Below are 21,479 nucleotides of genomic sequence, written 5' to 3'. Positions count from 1 at the left end.
GGGAGCTGTGCCTCTCGTCGGCTCGAAGGAGCTAAAGCTGCTCGGCTTCCCACTTTGCATGTCAGCATGGGTACCAAACCTGTCGAATGGAACAAGGCCCTGAAATAGCTATCAATTAACCAATTATGGTCCTCAATGAACCAAAGGGTGGACTGAGTCTCACCTCCCATGACCCCTAAAATTTCAGCTAGCTCATGGAGGTTGTTTAAGTTCAGGGAAGATTCTGCTTTGGATTTTATGAGACTCCCCCTCACCTTCAAATCTATAGTCAGAAGAATATTATATTCTGCTGTATTTGTCAGATAGGGAACAGGTAGCCAGGTTTCTAGTGACTTCGCGTTTATGGAATACTGAATCACGGGATGCCAACCCAAAATGTATTGGAATAATAATGTTTAGAGATAAAAAAAGCTGCATAGAAGGGTTTCTGCAGAACCAAAGGTGAGTCCGGCCAAGTGGAAATAGACAATCTTTGTGATGTGTGGTCAGAAAATCACCTCAGTCTCATACAGGATACCAAGGTAAGTCCCAGTATAGTTCAGTCTCAGGTGTTACTAGAGGAAGAGAGGGCCAGAGAGATGGAATCAATGTCTAAGGCTCAGAGTTTATAGTTGAGACCGAAGACAATAGCTTCAGACTTTCCTTATTAACTGGACATGTGTGAATATAATGTTTTCTGTGCCACCTTGATCAATCTTGTCTGTTACCTCATCAAATTCAATCAAGTGAGGTGAATAGAGCTGAGATTTCTCTTGAGCCACTCCAGCATGCTGATTTCACATTTCTTCACGACCTGGAGAGCTCTCTTCTCGGTTAATTATTATTTAATTAAGAGATTGGCGTAGGGCCCACACAAATAAAACCCTCTTGTTTATACTGCACATTGTGATCTTGTTCTCATTTAACACCAAAAATTCATATTTAGTGGGTTTTATTTATTCTTGCATTTATGTACAAAACCAAGCCAGCTTTTTTTTAGTACTTTTGCTTTTGTAATTAAATGCTTGCACAGTATAGAAAGCCTTGAGATACAGTTATTGTAAAATATGTCATGTGAATAATAATGGCTTCACTACAATTTTGGACCTAATTTATGAATTAAATAACAAAAGTGTTATTCTATGCATTTCAGGAAAAAATTTAATTTTATGGTCTTTAATATACTATTTATTACATCTTGGAACTGTTCCTGAAAATTTAAATAACATTTCGTTTTGTTTTCAGTATTGGGCAGACTTTTCTTATAATCTACTCTATTAAAGACAGCTAGAGTATAAAGGACCACACATATTTCCTTCTTGGACTACTAACTGGAAAGGAAGTCAGACTCTGCATTTAGCTGAAATACCAAGAAACTCAAGTGGTACAAATTTTTAGCCATACATGACTATGTTGTTTTTGGAGCAGTGAAGTTGTTACATCGTTGAGTTAGAGTTGAGGCAAGGCACTTTTGAGTTGAAGTAAAACTGCCTAACAACAGCCCTTAGATTGGTCAAGCTACAGTTTACTACAGACTCTTGGATAGCGGTGAAGCTTCAGCAGTGAAGAGTGTGTTGCTTCATCAGGCTCGGGCCCGGAATGTCTATTTTCCTGCTCCTCAAATGCTGCCTGATCTGCTGTGCCTTTCCAGCAACATACTCTCAACTCTGATTTCCAGCACTATCTCCTGGAGTGTGCTGTCCCCACTGTTTTCACTGAGTCACCCCCTTATTTGGGGACAGGTTCTCTGTTCATTCAGGATGGCGGGCTATCTCTCGAATCTAGACGGCTTATCAGAGGGTATCTAGCTTGATATGAGTGTATCTCTGAATAAAGGGTAAGCAACTGAGAGAAAACTTGAACATGGAAGTGCTCCCTTCACAACTAATTTCTCTCAGGTGAAATGCAGAACCAAGAAAAGCACCCAGGTTATCATTGTGCTGGAGAGAGAGTGTAGAGGAGAAATTGCTTTCAGCGTCCAAGGAAGCAGGGGGAGTCTGTGGACCTGCCTGCTATATTGCCCTAATCTCTTAACAACCAGCCTCCAAGTAATTGAACTGCTGGAAAACCCTCATGGGCTGTCCAACAATTCCCTTAATATGGCTATTTATGAGATTAATTGGTTGCCCACCCAATATTTATGGATCCTATCTTACTACAGAGTAAAGGTTATAGTGAGCATGTGCAAAATGGGGCTTGATTAGATTACTTACAGTGTGGAAACAGGCCCTTCGGCCCAACAAGTCCACACCGACCCGCCGAAGCGAAACCCACCCATTCCCCTACATTTACCCCTTATCTAACACTATGGGCAATTTAGCATGGCCAATTCACCTGACCCGCACATCTTTGGACTGTGGGAGGAAACCGGAGCACCCGGAGGAAACCCACGCAGACACGGGGAGAATGTGCAAACTCCACACAGTCAGTTGCCTGAGTCAGGAATTGAACCCGGGTCTCTGGTGCTGTGAGGCAGCAGTGCTAACCACTGTGCCACCGTGCCTCCCTTAATGATGATATCAAACAAGATAAAACTATAAAAAAAACTAAAAGTGGACTACAACATTCTATAGTTTCTCCAGCTGATGAGTACTTTAGAACAGTTTAAAGTAGATAATCAAAAAAACTTCAACACAATAAAAGTAAGCAAGAGTTGGAAACACTTACTTGCTGAAAAGAGATTGCTAAACTATCAATCTAGCTCCTAGCAATGAAACAGTACTATCAAACCTCAGAGACGGAAAAGGAACTGTTTCTTCGTGAAATTGAACAATTACAGAAATTACTTGATAAGGTAAGAATAGGAAGCAACAAGCTCCAATTTTCTCATTCCAGAATCAACCACCAACTAACAGAAATTCAAGGACCAAGGAAGTACGTCTGCAGAAAGGTATTTAGAGAAAAACAGGAACTCATAATTAGAAAAGAAATGCTTACAGCACATTTCTACAAGTCCAGTGCACAGACCCTATTCAGTGGACACATAAAAAGTCTCTCCTTTACTGAAATTGCCCTCTGGGCACTTGGGAAGGGCAATAAATGAGGCCGAGTCAGCAGTGCTTCGTCCCATGAATGAATTTAAAATATCAGCACTTGAAGGCCACTTTGAATGATTAGCTGAGGAAAATATGCTGTTTTAATCCACATATGTTGATCTTATCTCTAATCAGAAACTCTGGAGTGAGAGAAAAGAGATCTTCATTTCAGTTTGCAGAAGATTATCCTGGAAAAAGCAAGCCCTCACTAATGAAAGACTCAATGTAGGAAGATTATGGTCTTTTGAAGAAACAATTAACAAAGCAAGTGGAGTAAGATGCAAAAACTTTAATTTTCAACATCATGTTTACTTAAACTCTTGAACATGATTAAGACAATGAGGCGTTGACAGACTGTACATGTCCAGTCTTCTGTTATCACCACAGGAAAAAAGATTCCTAGGTATTTCAATTACCATGACAAAATCTTAGGCCACTTTCTGAGTCTTCTTATTGTATTTAATAGTGACATTTTCCTGACCTTCCAGGATCCTTGAGCAAGTGCAGGAAGATTGGTCCACCACACCAACCAGGCAAGGCAAATCCTTCTAACAATCCTTCTTCGGTTCCATGAAGAGTCATATTGGACACAAAACTTTAACTCTAACTTCCGTGCTACAGATGCTGCAGACCTGTTGAGGTTTTCCAGTACTTCCTGTTTTTATTATCACAGATGTTCGGACACGAGGCCCAACCCAATTTATGGGCTTGAAGAAGAGTGATTCTCCTCCTGGGTTAATTACAACCTTAAAGCAAATTTAGTGGAGACCAGAGACAGCAGTCCATAGCTAAACTCATGGTTAAAATAACATTTTCTCTTAAGAACATTATCAAGTTGTAATATAGTTGTATAAATTAGTCCCCTGTTCTTCTGGAAGTAAAAATGAAGGGAGTGCGTAGAATGAGAAGTATGGAAACATGTTACGTATAAAAAGCCTCAATTCCCCACAATGCCACTTCCTCAGTCCACATCAGTACTGTCCTGGTATGAGAGATATTAAAATCAACCCATAAGTTAAGGAAGCACTAAATCTGCTGAATGGATTGTAAAATGAGAGGGCAACTCAAATCTACTCCACTGCTGCTAGGTGGGATAAGTTACAATTTGGGAATTCAACTTTTGCTATTTCTAATAGTTATTCATCCTGTAAGCCAATTCCTTTTACGAATCCTTGTGAAAATGGAATACAATCCTGCTCAGTATTAGGATCTGTCTGAAAAACAAATTTCAACAAAGCAATGACAGTATTCCATATGATGCACCTGACAAATTTATTAAACATTGTTAATTTAGATGCTGTGAAATGTGCAACATGTAAGTTAAAAGGTTAGCACTTTCAGCAGGAATTATGATGATGTTGGTTCATTAGCTTGAGCAACAGGCATTTAACCTTGCACTTCACGGTTTCTCAAATTCAAGAGCTCTTGTTCTAAAGAAGAGCTGCATTGGACTCAAATCAGAAACTCTGGCTCTATCTCCAAAAACACTGCCAGGTCTATTGAAATACTCCAGTATTTTCTGTATTTCTTTCAAACTTAACACAACATTTTTTATGAGTTTTGTCAGTGTGGCCACTAGATGGAGCAATGCAGGACCGTAAAATAGTCCACACACTTGGGAGGAGAAAATAAAAATGTCCCCTAAGATAAGAACCACATTTCTGAATTTCAGAGTACTCTTGCAAATTAAGTCATGCAGAGAACGAATACCCTGCCTGCCAGGCAGAAAGAGGAAGTGGAGCAGCGAAAGGGAATTGTAGGTAACTTACAAGATCAGGGATGTGAAAGTCTACTTATTTGTGGCTGTGCCTTGGACACTTTAAGTGCCTTTTGAGATCCAAAATAGCAGCTCGGGTATTCATACCCACATCTGTGGTGAAATACATCACATGCCAAACAGTGCAGAGATTAGTGTGTGTGCAGTGAATATCTGTGAGTAGAATGTGGAAAAGGCAGATCAGAATGCAATATTGCTTTGAAGTCAGCTCTTCCATGTTGGAACTTTAACATTTTATTCAAAATCCTAATTTTACTTACAACTGAAAACCTATTCAACAGCAGGAGGTAAGGACATTCTCACCCCATTTTTTATGCAAACATATTCTCAATTGCTGGTCAATTTCATCAGTACAGTCCTACAAGTGTGTGGTTCTGTCAATATTTGTTTCAAGTTGGAAAATCTTCTCAAAGGGGTATAGTACATATTTGAGTGTTTGCTGACTTCAAGGCTTTTCCACAAATCAGCTTTTCAGACATGGATACAATAACAAGCATTCCCCTGAGAATAGAGCCTGACTCACAGCATTAACAAAGGTTATGCATATAGAACATAGAACATTACAGCACAGTACATGCCCACTGGCCCTGGATGTTGCGCTGCCTTGTGAAACCAATCTGAAGCCCATCTAACCTACACTGTTCCATTCTCGTCCTTATGCCTATCCAATGACCATTTAAGTTCATATAAAGTTGGCGAGTCTACGACTGTTCCACACCCCTACTACTCTCTGAGTAAAGAAACTACCTCTGACATCTGTCCTATATCGATCACTCCTCAATTTGAAGCCATGTCCCCTCGAGGTAGCCATCACCATCCTTGGAAAAAGGCTCTCACTATTCACACGATGTAACTCTCTGATTATTTTATATGCCTCAACCTTCTTCTCTCTAACGAAAACAGCCTCAAGTCCCTCAAACTTTCCTCATAAGATTTTCCCTCCATACCAGACAATATCTTAGTAAATCTCCTCTGAACCCTTTCCAAAGCTTCCATAACCTTCCTATAATGCAGTGACCAGAACTGCATGTAATACTCCAAGTATACCCACACCAGAGTTTTGTACAGCTGCAGCATGACGTCATGGTTCCTCATGGCAGAGTAGAAAAAGCTGTTGGAAGAGGGAACGGGGACATGTCAATCTAGAGTTTTCAAGGAATATTTATCCCTTAAGAACCTCAGTATAACTTGGGCTAACTCAAAGACCTATAACCACTTTAAATGTTCTATATTTCAAAACATATTTTGTTGCTGTCTTAACTGTTCCCAAATATTTTTAATTATTTTCTTTATTCCTGTTCATGAACACAACAATTGTTTAGTGGAAACTAAACTTCCAATCCTGCCTGTTCGTTGCCTCATTGATGATTATGGCAAAAGGATGAGTGTTGTGAGAGTCATTACCAGTTCATTTGTGAGCATTTGAAATGTTTTCTATAGGGTATCACAACAATTTGGAGTAGGCTTTTGTGGGAGTGCTGAACAGATACTGATATGTCTATCATAAGCAGCAATTGATAAATATCATCAGATTTAACATTTTAGTCAGAGTCCAGTCATGTACTTTTCTAGTCAGAGTTTTACCGTTAATTCACACAGCATAAATTCAAACACCACTGAGGACTTGTGTGTTCATCTTCCAATTATGGAAATTTCAAAGTGCAATGCAGCATTTTTATTTTTTCAATATTTCATTTACCCAAAACAAAATCTCCCACATTTGTTATCTTAGTCATACTCAAGAGACTTCGAAATTGGCACCTGGTTTTGTTTGTGTGCCCGTAAAATTCAGCTGTTCTCAACTTCCTTCATTTCAGTTCTGGAAGCCATTACATCCTTTTGTGAGGCCCTACTATTCATAACTGCAATAAAGCTAACAATTTCCAAATAAGATTGCTGGTGTGAAAGAACACCTGACCCATTCTGCCTGATTTTCAATCTAACATTGTTAAAAGCCCCTGACACCAGACTCACTATTTGAATTAAAGCCAATTTGTGACAATATTTCAAATTCATTACATATTAAAAAAAATTGCTACATGCATCTTAATGATTCCTGAAAGGTGCTCTCTGTGCTGCCAGTAAAATATGACAGGGTTTGCTTTCAATTGTTGACAATCCAATTTTTATAAGACTGATCTTACTGAGGAGTATCGAACTTCAGAGACATTGTTCAGGCCATATACACATTATCCAAGGAAAACCAGGAAAATCTTCACAATTGCTTGTCATGCTGGAGATAAATTTATATTCCTATCTCAGTTCTCCAGATTTTCTTCAAAACCTTATGCCAGTAGATTTTCTTTAGTCCTAGAAGTTCCATCAAGAGACAACTTTTCCATCTATATCCATCTATGTGACAGCATATCTATCTATCTAGCATCTTTGTGCACACTTCAAACTCTCTGCAACTTTGTAATTCTTGGTGTTTGTCAGCTTCTTTAGTTTGTTTCTTAATTTGCTCATAGCCACTAAGACTTCCTGAATCCATGGGTTTCTGCTTCTGGTGGCATTTCTGGCATGTACTACATTCCTTAAACCAAAATAGTAATTGCAGTGAAAGCTCAGCAGATCTGGCAGCATCTGTGGAGAGAAATTCGAGTTAACATTTCAGGTCCAGTGACCCTTCCTCAGAATTATATTCCTTGACGTTGTTTGTAGCCACCCTGTCTATCCCTTCCTGGACTGTTAACCTGTTTGATCTTCCTCTTCAATTAAAACAATTCCTATCCACAGTTTATGATCTCTGCTTTGAGTCGTGTTGGCTCCCAGAGTCAGTGTATGAGCGTACACTACATTTTCTTGCCTTTCCCTTTTGTACATTCTGTTCCTGATCAATGGGCTTAACCATCTGCTCCTCACTCTGAACATTCAACCAGTTGTTATGCTTTCCCTGCTTTATTTATAATAGACATATTTATCCACTGACTAGCCCCTTCTAGTAAGTATTTGACTTTCGTATCCACTTTTGGTTGTTACCTTTTGGAACTAAAGGTTTCATTCTGATCACCTGAACTGATCCATCAATTGAGACAGTCTAATTCTTATAAGCTGTGCAATATATATTAATGAGAGATAACTGGCTTCTCATTACTTTCTAAAATTCATTCAATATCTGCAAAGATGTAACCAATACCCAGCAAACTTGAAGAGTGCACCTGAATAATCTGGTTTCCATGCACAACAATTATTAATATTTTGTTTTAACCAATATCCTTTCCCAGACCTTACCACTCTTCAAACCACTCTCTTTAAATATAACTGTCTCCATGATTGAATGTGGTTTCCAGTAGAATTATATCTTTACCATTGCCAAATGCTTTCTTGTCTTGGGGTCTACTGCCTGTTTAGTTTTGCATTTATGGGACTGACTTTAAAAGCGTGAAGGGATTGAGATGTATTTGGCTAATACAAAGTACTGACTGTGGTACATGTTATGATAAAGAGGTAATTTGCAAGAGGATTTTGTTGTCACTTAACGCTATATTTACTATATTTCACAGATTTGTTTTATATTTTGTGCAGCTTTTCCCCATATAACATTTTAAAGTACAACAATAACATTTTGTTACATGCACCCATTTCGCAGTGCTGTTTAATCCTTGACAGCAGTTGGGTTTTGTTTAGTTATTGTTTTACATTGCCACCAAACAAAACTAAGTTTTAGAAGTTAAATTTTAGGAGTTGAACAGTTTTTAGACATTTCATTTCTGCAATATGGTGCATTGTTGTTGAATGTAACTAAAGTTGTTTTTTTTTAAAGAAAAGGAATGTTAACCCTTTGATATTATAACACGTAATATAACTTCACTGATTGTCTTGGATCAGAAAGGGTTGCCTTTGTGCTATTGTGGGACGGCTTTTCATGTCAAGCTCATTTGTTTCTGTCTCTGTAGAAAGTTTTAAAAAAATTTCTTGTTGAGCAAGATTCAAATTTTTATCGCGAGCATTGACTCAGGGTATGATTAAAAAAAGACACAATAGAAATGGGACCCAAGTTAAGGCAGCTTTTCTTGTGATGTTGCTTATGTAAATCCAGCAGGCTTGGAGGGAAACTTGGGCAAAAGTGCCATTCTGTAAACCCTTTCTCTACCTCTTGCCTGGAATTTGGTGTAAACTGGCACGGTCAGAGAGGTGGAAACATTGGCTGATGTAGCAATCTCAGGCATGTCTGTCAGCTGCCCTGCAGCCAAAGAAGAGAGCTCAGGTGGCATCAAGCTGAAACTAGAGGAAGCCCGCATTCTGAGACTAGCCCCCTCCCAATTGCTGGCATAGTGCCATGGGAGAGATTGGCAGAGGCCCGAGATCTGGAGATGGTGTTCTGTTTCTCAGTCCTGACATTAATGGAGGAGGAAGCAGGCAGGGTCAATCCTCAATTGCAGATGGTGTGGCCAATGTGTAATCAGAGGATGGGGAGTCTCCTTGGAAGTGGGCAAGAAAGAACCACCAAGTCAGCATGAAACCGGTCTATTTCCTTCAGTTTCCACATTCCAGATTGATTAGAACTGTAGCTGGCTTGATTGACCCTGGAATTGGAGACCTAGTGTTCTTGATATTTTGTTATCACATTTAGTTAATTGCAGGACGAGGAAGCTGCCACTCTTACCATTTCTGAAGAGAAGGTCTGAATCTCAGAGATGTAGCATCTTATCATTGCTTTCTGCACTCCCTTCTCCAAATTCTCCACTCATGCAAATACTGTCACCTTGTCGAATAAGTGCTCAGGAGGTGATTCAGGGGCACAACCTGGTATCTGGGTTTGAGCACCACACTTGCATCTAACCAGCTGTCGGATGCTGTGATAGTCAAGGTCAACGACACTTGGAGGAGTGTGGGAGACCAGCCCATGATGATGGAGAAAGACCAGTTTAAAAAAAAACGAAAGCTTGAGAATGAAGTACTGGTCTAAACTTGAGTTCAATTTACAACATTACAAGACAAGTTGAGACCAGTTCCATGACCAGCTCTTCTGGTCTCTCCTTCTTGGGAGGCAGCATATGCTGCACCTACAGTGTGAGGTTAGATCTAGCAGACCTTTTTAAGTTAACCTCAGACAATGGAGGAATCCATTCAGATCAAGAACTCTTTTATCTCCCTCATTTTTTTTGATCCAGAGATTTACTTCTCCTGGAGAATCCATTCCAGCAGACAGTCAAAATTGCCCATGAGCTCAATGCAGTGATCGTAAGGGTAGAGAAGAATGAAGCATTCGAAGTCTCCACAGGTCCTCATCTTTCTCAGGTTGGTAGGATGGTACCACCTTTCATTGTGATGGAGCACTGCTCCATACACCATGGGGTTTCTCTCAGAGCATTCTGAGTCTGGACTGAATCCCTCTGACTATGACACATTTGTCTCCTGTAACCATCTTTCCATAGTAGTCTCCTTGCGTGTGTGTAAAGCCCCTTAGCACAGTCACAGTCCTCCAAGCCTCAGGCAGCCAGAGGACAGCTACCATGATCATCCCAGGCCTCAGGGCAGCAAGGTCAACAGCCTCACCACACTCAGTTCCATTTCTTTTGAATTTGTGTGGCCCTCTCCAATTCCCCAATCTCTAAGCTTCCTGCCTTTGCCCTGACGTCCACTGGTTCAAGGTAATATCCCAGCAATTCCCAGTTCTAGAATTTCTTGCCTGGAAACTCTGATGCTGGTTCAATATACTATTAGTGGGCTCATGTAATGCACAGTTGGCTGCTACATTTGCATTTAAAGTAACTTTAAATCATAGGATTTTCCAATGCAATTTGCAATCAAAAGCTGAAGGATGCTATGTCAATGCAAAACCTTCTTTCATATTTCCCATTAGAGTGATTTGAAAGGGAGTTTAAATTTTTAATGCTTATAAGAGTGTGGGATTATTTGAGAATACCATATATACTTGTGTTTAGGTCAATCTCATATATAAGTTGACCCTGTATTTTGGCCAAAAATCTTGTATTTTCCATATATCTTGTGTATAAGTTGACTATAATATATAGCACTAAATCACATTCATTCATTCATTCATACCGGTAAATCCAATCATAGCTCTTTGCTTACTATATCACATCTCTTTCCATTCATTCATAATTTTACTTACTGCACTTGGTTTACTACAGTATGTTTTGATTCATTCGGACCAGTGACTCTACTCATCACTCTTTGTTTACTATATTGCATCTCTATTCATGCATTCATAACACTACTTACTGCACTTGGTTTATTACAGCACATTTTAACTCATTCATTCATTCAGACTAGTACTAAGTGGATCAGTACTTTACTTTGTTCACTATATGGCAAAAAGTTAATATATTTAAAAAGTTAATCATTTTAATTTCAGCCCCTCAAAACTTGTGCCCCTGTATTAATTGGTTGTTGGAGGAAATCCTGTGGGACAGGGTATACATGTATTTGGAAAGGCAAGGACTGGTTAGGGATAGTCAACTTGGCTCTGTGCATGGGAAATCATGTCTCGCAAACCTGGTTGAGTTTTTTGAACAAATAACAAAAGAAGATTGATGAGGGCAGAGTGGTAGATATGATCTATATGGACTTCAGTAAGGCGTTCAACAATTTTCCCCATGAGAGACTGTTTAGCAAAGTTAGATCTCATAGAATACAGGGAGAACTAGCACATGGATATAGAAATGGCTGAAAGGTAGAAGACAGAGGGTGGTGGTGGAGGGTTGTATTTCAGACTGGAGACTGTAACCAGTGGATTAACATCAGGATCGGTGCTGGCTTCACTACTTTTCATCATTTATACAAATGATTTGGATGTGATTATAAAAGTATAATTAGTAAGTTAGTGAGTTTTGAGAAGATTTGAAACTCAGGTTGAGGTTCTGGATGTAGATTTGGGCCTCTGGGCAAAGCACTGCTGATAATTTCTGCTTCCTATTTATATGTTTGGGATTATTTGGGTTGGTGATATCATTTCCTGTGGTGACATCATTTCCTGTGATGCATTTCTTCTTTTTCTCAGGGGGTGGTAGATGGGGTCTAACTCAATGTGTTTGTTGATAGAGTTCTGGTTGGAATGCCATGCTTGCAGAAATTCTCATGTGAGTCTCTGTTTGACCTGTCCGTGAATGGATGTGTCGTCCCAGTCAAAGTGGTGTCCTTCCTCCTCTGTATGTAAGGATGCTGGTGAGCGAAGGTCACGTCATTTTGTGGCTAGTTGATGTTCGTGTGTCCTGATGGCTTGTTTTCTGCCTGTTTGTCCAATGTAGTGTTTGTTCCAGTCCATGCACAGTATTTTGTAAGTAACATTAGTTTTGCTTGTTGTCTGTATAGGGTCTTTCAAGTTCATTAGCTGCGGTTCTAGTGTGTTGGTGGGTTTGTGGGCTTGATGTCACCACAGGAAATGACATCACCAACTCAAAGAAACCCAAACATATAAATAGAAAGCAGGAATTATCATCAGTGCTTCGCCCGGAGGCCCACTAGTAGTGACAAAACGTCTGGAAATGAACCTGCTAGCTCAGCGAGAAAACTTATCTCCAGTTAGTAAGTTTGCAGATGACACCAAAATTGGAGGTCTAGTGGACAGTGAAGAAGGTTACCTCAGATTACAACTGGATCTTGATCAGATGGGCCAGTGGGCTGAGAAGTGGCAGATAGAGTTTAATTTAGATAATGTGTGGTGCTGCATTTTGGGAAAGCAAATCTTAGCAGGACTTATACACTTAATGTTAAGGTTCTAGAGCATGCTGCTGAACAAAGAGACCTTGGAGTGCTGGTTCATAGCTTCTTGAAAGTGGAGTCACAGGTAGACAGGATAGTAAAGAAGGCATTTAGCATGCTTTCCTTTATTGGTCAGAATATTAAGTGTAGGAGTTGGGAGGTCGTGTTGTGGCTGTACAGAATATTGGTTAGGCCACTGTTGGAATATTGTGTGGAATTCTGGTCTCCTTCCTATTGGAAAGATGTTGTGAAACTTGAAAGGGTTCAGAAAGGATTTCCAAAGATGTTGCCAGGGTTGGAAAATTTGAGCTATAGGGAGAGGTTGAATAGGCTGGGGCTGTTTTCCCTGGAGCATCAGAGGCTGAGGGGTGACCTTATGGAAGTTTATAAAATCATGAGGGGCTGGATAGGATAAATGGACAAAGTCTTTTCCCTGGGGTCAGGGAGTCCAGAACTAGAGGGTATAGGTTTAGGGTGGGGAGAGGGGAAAGGTATAAAAGAGGCCTAAGGGACAACCTTTTCACACAGAGCGTGGTACGTGTGGAATGGGCTGCCAGAAGATGTGATGAAGGCTGGTACAGTTGCAACATTTAAAAGACATCTGGATGGGTATATGAATAGGAAGGATTTGGAGGGATATGGGCCAGGTGCTGGCAGGTGGAACTAGATTGGGTTGGGATATCTGGTCAGCATGGATGAGTTAGACCGACAGGTCTGTTTCCGTGCTGTACATCTCTACGACTCCCTAATTTCAGTTTGAAACAAGGTTTTCAAAATTCAACCTATACATGGGAATATACGGTAATTGATTTAATGGCCTAGCCCTCTAACATTATAGTATTAAAAATAATATTCCTTGCCCCTCCACTCATCCCTCCAACTCCTTTCAGCTAGCCCTGTTGTGTTGCAGCAAGGACACTAGAGCAGAAACAAAGGCAAGATACCCACTAAAGTTATTATAATGATCCAATGATATTGGTTGGGCTTTCAGATTACAAATGTTCTGGGTGTAAGTGCTGTTCTGTCAAAGATGCTTCTGCCGTGGAGTCTGGAAGAAAGTCTTGAAGAGAAAAAGGAGAGATGATGATGATAACAGCTGAGATTTCAACAAATTTAGAGGGTCAGTTTAAACAGGAACTATAAAATTGCTCCAGTATAATTGTATTAATGACATTTTACATGATTTGTTTAATGATAATTGAGGATCATTAAAATCCAGACAGATAAAGCTACACAAAGTCCCTGAAATCCAATGCAGAAGAATGTTGGAGATATCCCTTTCTCAGTTTTCTGGCCACTTGGCTTATATTGAACTAATTTATTTACACCTAATGTTTTAAATCTTAATTAAATGTGACTGATTCCCACTGTGATTTTAAATTATCTGGCTCACTGTAACATCAGAAGAATTAACAAACAAAGACAGTGAAAATTCAAAATAGTTTCTTTTAATAAAGAAGCTTGTAGTTTGTTTTTAAAAACAAGACTCAAATTACTTCATTGTTTCAGATGTTGTGTACTAATTTAATGCAAGCTTTACTCTAGAATGTACAACATTGTTTTCTTTATCTGACAATATGTATTGAAATTGTGTAAATTTATAATAGTTGATCAGATATCTTTAAAGAGAGAATATTACAGAAGCTTTTTTTTAACAAAAACAAATTGGGATGAGAAATTAAACAGTTAAAAACTTGTTTCCATAGAAAATACTTCTACAGGTGGTCTTCAAAAGACAATCTTAAACAAACAGTAATTGTAGATTATTATTGCATTTTTATTTTATAAATATATGCCTGTTACACAGAGCAGACAAATTAGGATCCCACTGGGAAACTGTTACTGTTACTGATGGAGTTAATGCTATTTATATTTATCAAGATAACTCAATTCAGGAGATGAAATAAGTTCTACATATGAACATTCTAACCACAGAATAGAGAAGTAGCCATATCCAACAACAAACCATTGGCCTCCTGAGACTGGTGTGTGGTTTTGTGTTTGTTTTTAGCTGTTTTCAGCCCTTGCGCAGTTATATTATGTGACTGCACAATCTATTTATACAGCAGAAGTGGATTGAAGTCTAAAACTAAGTTAATAAATTGAACTAATCTCTTACTTAAGGCAAAGAAGCAGGGTTTCTGAATCCTTAACTACAGAGGAGAAAAAAATTAAAGAGTTTCAAAATTCTCAGGGTGTGGACATTATTGGTAAGCCTGTCATTGAGGAGGTGCTGAGTTGCCTTCATCTAGAACAACAGCAGTGTGTAGGGTGAAGGTGTTTTTACAATCCTGTTGGGTTTAAAGGTACAGGATTTTGACTCAGCGACAATAAAGGATCAATGATACATGACAAGGATATGGGTCTTTTAGAGAATAGCTCGGAATGAATGGTATTTCCGTGTACCTGGTGCTCTTGTCCCAGTTCGTCAATGTCACAGTTTTTAGAGAGCTGTCAGTTAACCATGAGGAGTGGCTGCAATTATAGTAACTGTTCCAATTTAGTAATATCCCAAAAACACACCCTTAGCAAAGGCAAATTCAGTAAAATAAATTGTCTTACATGCAGTTCTCCAGTTCAAGAAGAAAAAGATCAAGAGAAATCTCTGAGAGAGAAAGACAGTAGCAGCAGGGGATGTACTCCAGCTTTCAAACCCAACTTCAAGACCCCAACAACTGCAGAAAGCTAAAACTAAAAATCCTGGTTCAATGTGAGCTTGACCTCACCCATTCAGGATGCTTCTATTGTTCCAACTTGTGAAAAAAAAAGCCTTGCAAGCTGCTTACTTTATTGGCTTTCAGCAGACCCTTGGCACCTCTATCTCAACTTTTCTTCACAAAAAAGGGCAGAATGTATCTCTGAATGCCATAGTATCATCACAAAGTCAAGTCAAGGAATATTTTCAGGAAAGAGTCAAATCTTTAGATTTTAAGTGCAGTATGGAAAGGAAATGCGAATGTGGCATTGAAACAGGATCTGCCAGTATCATACTGAATGCAGAACAAGCTCAAAGAACCAAATGGCCTAGTTCTTCTCCTAGTTTCTAAATTTCTATGTTTCATCATCTGCTCATCCTGGTAGTACTGGAGATTAGCAGGAAACTGCACATATATTTGGTACTCCCATCTCAATATTGTGGGTGTAGCACAGTGCCGCTGCTTTGCCATGATACTCTGCCTTTATACTCTTCAGAGGCCCAGGGAACACTGTACCAGTAACACATGGTGCAGCCAGCCTTCTATCCTAAAGGTAATCTGTCCCTTATGAAGGAAAACCACACTGTCTAATACTTTTGCAATTCAAAATATGGAGTAAGGAGTACCATTGCAGAGAGATGGTTGAAGATGCAGCAATGAAAGCATTATAGGCTGAAGTGAGCAGGAGAAGAAAAGGCAGTGTTCTTCAGGAGCATGAGACTTTCAAGGACAATCCTCAGAACAGTTTGGAAGCAGATAGTCAGGGAGGTGAATTCCTGGTGTTTGGTCTCAAAGTCTTAGCAGCAGTGTCAAAACAACCCTGGTGAGTCATGCAGGGGGTTAAGGTTGGTGAATATACATTTGCATGATACTATTTGCCCAGCACACCATCAGCCTGTCATAATACTCAATCTATCCCACCTCCATCAGTCACTCATCAGAAACCACAAGTGCTCACACCATACATACCAATACTTCACCTCCCCCTCACTCACTTCCCAATGCTGAAACTATCATGCTAACTCTCTCTGGCTCCATGTGGCTCCAACTATTCAGCTGTAACAGGCACATCATCCAAATGCAGTGCCATACAACCTCTGGCTTTATCTGTCTTGTGGGACAATAGCAGGGATCAGTGTAGAGTCTTTGGAGACATCATCAGCTCTGTTTTCTGAGTCCAAGGAAGGACACAGATCTCAGGATTGGCTGAGACAGAGCCTTTGTCATTGGCCATCATTGAGAACATTGAGGATGAGAGTATAACTGCCTTATGACACTTCTCAACTCCCAGCTCAACCTAATCCTGACATTGGGAATGATGTGCAAGCCACTGTTGGAGCGATCCTGGGCGAATTGCTTCCCTTTCAAATTTCATCATTCAAAACTAAGTAGCATGGCCTAACAAAAGGATTTTAGATTCCATAACACTGCATCAACTGACACTGTGCAAACTTAATTTAGTCCCTGATTGTGTTATCATTCCAGTTTGATGAACAAAACACAAGGAGGTAATACCATTGCATATCGTAAAATCCCAAATACTGAAATAACTTTCTAAATAAGAATCACCTAAAATTATTTCAAGAATTTACTGATAAAAGGACAACTGAACATATTTTAAACAAATGATAAACTCGTTTAAATGAATAACTAAATAAAACCGAGCTTCAGAAATTTTTTTGATAGAAACATGGTACTAAATACTGAGTTTTGTAAATACAGATTAAATTGTACCTTTTGGTTTTGATTAACAGACAGATGAATACAGTTTAGTACATATGCAGATTGGTCATAAAACAAAGGCGATTTTTAAAAAAAATGAAATGAGATTATAAACTAGCCATTTGCAGAAATTTCCCTTGCATTTAGTTGGATTGATTCATACAGAAACTAGTATGACTTTGTATCAGTTTCATCTCAAGTAATTGCAGCAATTTTATGGAAATTTGAAGGCAAGCTAAAAATAGTAAGTTATTTTAAAGAAGAACATATGGTCTCGAAAAACAAGAAGCTGTTTTATATGGTAATGAGTACAACACTTCAAGAGAATGTGTTTGGGGAAATTTTTGGAAAAAAAAAAGTCATGTAACAGATTTGGAAAAAAATATTGCATTGTCCTCTTGATTTGTTATCGGTTAGATTCTTACATATAGCAAAGTAATGTTAGATGCATAAAATATAGAAAACCTAGGAGGTCTGAAACCCTGGAAGCATTCTGCTGGTCTCTTGCCTGATGTACAGCAGGAGATCTAACGAACCCCCAAACAATTTCAGCTCAAGCTGCTTCTCAGTTGTAGCTCGGAAGATGTGGTAGTGGTAGGGAATTAAACACCTTCCAGTTCCAATTTTTTATTATGTTGGAAATTTGAAAGTAAATGCAGTCATGCAGTGAAATATCACTTTTCTTTTCTTTATGTGGCAGCTGTGATCAAAGATAGATTAAGTTCAGAAAATTCTTGTGAATTTCAAAAGATGTGAGTTCATTATAAAATAAAATTGACTTTGCAGAAGGTTTGTAGAGACCACAGAATAAAATGTGTGCGCTCAGGGTCCCAGCATGGAATCTTACTCAGTCGAGCGTAGGTTGTAGAATTTTATTTGCACTTCTCTTATGCCAGAACAGCCTTCCAAAACTTACTCAACTTTCTTAGGTTTTCTTAGTGAATTTTTTTCTTAATATTCATTCATGGGATGTGGGCAATGTTGGCTCGGTCAGCATTTATTGCCTATCCCTAATTGCTCCAGAGGACAGTTAAGAGCAATTACATTGCAGTGGGGCTGGAGACTCATTTAGGCCAGCAAAAGTCCTTCCTTAAAGAATATATAGGAATGACTTATTCACTTGCAGATACATTAACCAAATGTATATATTATATACAAAATAGGAAAAGCCTTGCGAAGGTCATAAACCTTCCAAAAGCATCTAACTCTCTTTATGCAGCATATTTAAGAGGAGGTATTATTGCTGGACTGTTAATCCAGAAAACCCACGTAATGTTCCCGGGATCCAGGTTTGAATTCCATCACGGCAAATGGTGGAATGTGAATTTGATAAAAATCTGGAATTATGAGTTTACTGATGACTGTAATCAATTGTTGGAAAAACCCTTCTAGTTCACCATTGTCCTGTAGCGAGTTTTGAAAAGATTTGTAGCTCAGGTTGAGGTTCTGGATGTAGGTTTGCTCGCTGAGTTAGACACCATCTACCAATCGCTGAGGAAAAGAACAGGAAATGACATCACCACAGGAACTGATATCACTAACCCTAAGAAACCCAAACATATAAATAGAAAGCAGAAATCATGTACATTGCTTTGCTTGAGGCCCACTGAAGATGTTACCTAGTAGAGTGACGAAACATCTGGAAATGAACCTTCCAGCTCAGCAAGCAAACCTACATCCTGAATGTCTTGTAGGGAAGGAAACTGTCTTCCTTTCCTAGTTAGGCCTACTAGTGACTCCGGACGACAGCAATATGTTGACTCTTAACTGCCCTCTAGATAATTAAGGATGGGTAAAAAGTGCTGGTTCAGCCAGTGAAACCCTCATCGCATGAATGAATAAAAGAAAACTGTGAGATTTCTCATATTAGCTGATCCATTTGAATATGCCTATTTTTAGAACACCCACTTACATTTGGAATGGTATATGATTAAAAGCACTTATTGATGTGTGAGTTGTCCCATTTCTATCTCCAAAATTGCTGTTCTTGTTCTTCACAGTGTCACCCTTTACTCCCTTGAGACCCTCACTGAAATCAACTCTGTAGACATCATCTGATGGATGTTTCCAACACCTAATTCATCAATCAGGATAAGAGCTCATGAAGGACTTGTACAGCAATCACAGTTGTGTTGCAACCACAGTATTGACCAAATTGAATGTGGTTTCCCTCCTCCCCTCCAGCATCATGATACTAACTATCAGTAATCTGGAAATCCCAAACTGATTTGCTTAGTTCCTAACTGGTTAAAACCAAAATTAAAGCTTGAATGTATCTATCGTACTTTAAATGATTAAAAATTGTGTAATTGGATGACTCAGTGAGTAAGAGTATCAATGTGATACAGTGCTAATTTATATTAAAGATAAAGAGCACAAGATAAATTCCTGCTTTGTGTTGTGTTGACTGATCTGGCTTATGATGGGGCATCTCAGTTGTTATTATTAATTTTTAGGAAGAGGGAATAATCTACATTTGCTTTACTTGATTGTTAATTCAGTGAGCTTCTCTGAAAATTGCTTTGTGTGCTCATTGAATGAATAGAATCTTAGCTTTTTTTGTGATCTTTTCATACTCCAGTCTCACACCCGTTGTCAGTAGGTTTTTGGGTACAGGCTACTAAAAAATGAATGGATAATGCAGATAGTGTGGAAAGGTGGATTTGAGTTAGAGGATCAGCAATAATCTTATTGAATGGCAAAACAGGTTTTCCCCAAAAAGTTTTACTAGTGTTCTTAAACAACAATGAAAATGACCATTAAGAGTCAACAACCATTATGAAAGAAGAGAGGCACTTCAAAAAAAACCAGAAAATTTTGGGAATTCCACTTAATATTCAACGCAGGTCAACATCTGTCCTTTGACTTTTGAGTAAAAATGAGAATAAATATATCAAAATCATTTTATAGAAATGTGACAGAAATTCACTAATAATACATCACTCATTTTTATCAAAGCTGTTCACCTATCATAACAAAGAATAAAAAAGAACAAAGAAAATTACAGCACAGGAACCGGTCCTTCAGCCCTCCAAGCCTGCACTGATCAGATCCTCTATTTAAACCTGTCGCCTATTTTCCATGTGCTTGTATTCTTCTACCCCTTGCCCATTCATGTATCTATCTAGATACATCTTAAATGGCGCTACTGTGCCTGTCTCTACCACCTCCATTGGCAATGCGTTCCAACCACCAACCACTCTCTGCGTAAAAACTTTCCATGCGATATTTCTCCTCAACTTTTCCCCTCTCACCTTGAACTCGTGACCCCCAGTAATCGAATCCCTCACTCTAGGAAAAAGCTTCTTGCTATCCACCCTGTCTATATCTCTCATAACATTTATTCTCCAATATCATCACTTTGCAGTTAATGCTAAACTGCACAATCTGTCGGACTGATTTAACTTCTTTGGCTTAATTAGGTCCTGTGAGCTGGCAAGTTTACTTACTCGAATCTCCATATAACTAAATGTTTCTCAGTCTTATAATAATCTACAGAGGTCTAAGAAGTATCCTGGGTCTGGAAGTTTCACAAACTGTGCCCTTGCACTGAGGTAACTTATTGCCCTAATGTCTCTATGTAAGTTCCGTTTTTCTAGAAAATCTATACTTTCAACTGATTTTAGTCAGGTCTCTTTGAAACTAGCAAATGCTTTCAATTCTCTGGATTTTCCTAAACTTTTACCAATCCATGATTGTTTTAATCTCAAAAGCAAGCCAATGTCTTTCAATGTTTTCGATCTCCTGTTGTAAATCCCCACAATATAAACAAATTTCCATTATCACTCCAGGAGGCATATATCAGCTTAAGAGTATTGTTCGAGAAAAGGCTGACCTTGTTCATTTTTAAACTGATTCATGAATAATAGACTAACAACCGTATGCCATTAATTTGAAGTCCAAATTCTTAAACAACAATAAGAAATAAATCACGCACTCTTCATCACGTAGGTAATGTCAGTTGTGACTCAGATGGTAACAACCCCCTGCCACAAAGTTCACCTTCCACATCACTAATTATCCAAGATGGACGACGGGAAAAATTTCTGGCTGTAAGAGCTGCTCCTTTTATTTTTTGAGGTATTTTAGGTGTTAGAGGTGATTTCCTCGAATTCCAGGAACTGTTTTATATGCTGTTGCATTGTTTTGAAACGTTGAAAAAAAAGTCAAAACAACAGAAGTTTTAAAAGGGAGAAGAACAGACAAAGTAAGCACATGGTGAGGTCATTGCAGGAGAGAGAGAGAGAGATAACCTGCACAGTTACTGCCTTTGCTGTTTGAATTCGTGTATCGCTGGACATCGGAGTGCATCTGGGAAAATTAACAAACAGTGAAATTCACAACTAATCTTGGAGGAACTGTTGGGTGAAATTCACAGCACAGAATCAGATAAGTTAATCGTTGTTTTAAGCCTGTCAAAGAGAAAGGCTGCAGTAGTGAGTATAGTGGATTCTTTCTTGATTATATGTTTTCGGAGATAAGTCTCTTGATTAAACTTAAAATATAAGCCATAGCTATTAATTTAACTTAGGGCAGTGTTTGTAGAGGAATAAGACGGTGTTATTTTCTGGGTTTGTAGATGGTGAAGGAGCAAAAATGACC

At 38.9% G+C, this 21,479-nt stretch overlaps 1 protein-coding gene across 6 annotated transcripts in view; it reads left to right on the top strand.

Annotated features, from left to right (window-relative positions):
* The window catches only part of LOC132815678 (histone deacetylase 9-like), a 766,519-nt gene that overhangs the window by 80,883 nt on the left and 664,157 nt on the right, over window positions 1-21,479 (top strand). The window lies entirely within an intron of this gene.

This window comes from Hemiscyllium ocellatum, chromosome 5, assembly GCF_020745735.1.
Source record: "Hemiscyllium ocellatum isolate sHemOce1 chromosome 5, sHemOce1.pat.X.cur, whole genome shotgun sequence".
NCBI classification, from domain to species: Eukaryota; Metazoa; Chordata; class Chondrichthyes; order Orectolobiformes; family Hemiscylliidae; genus Hemiscyllium; species Hemiscyllium ocellatum.
This window is presented reverse-complemented; position numbering and strand designations above follow the sequence as displayed.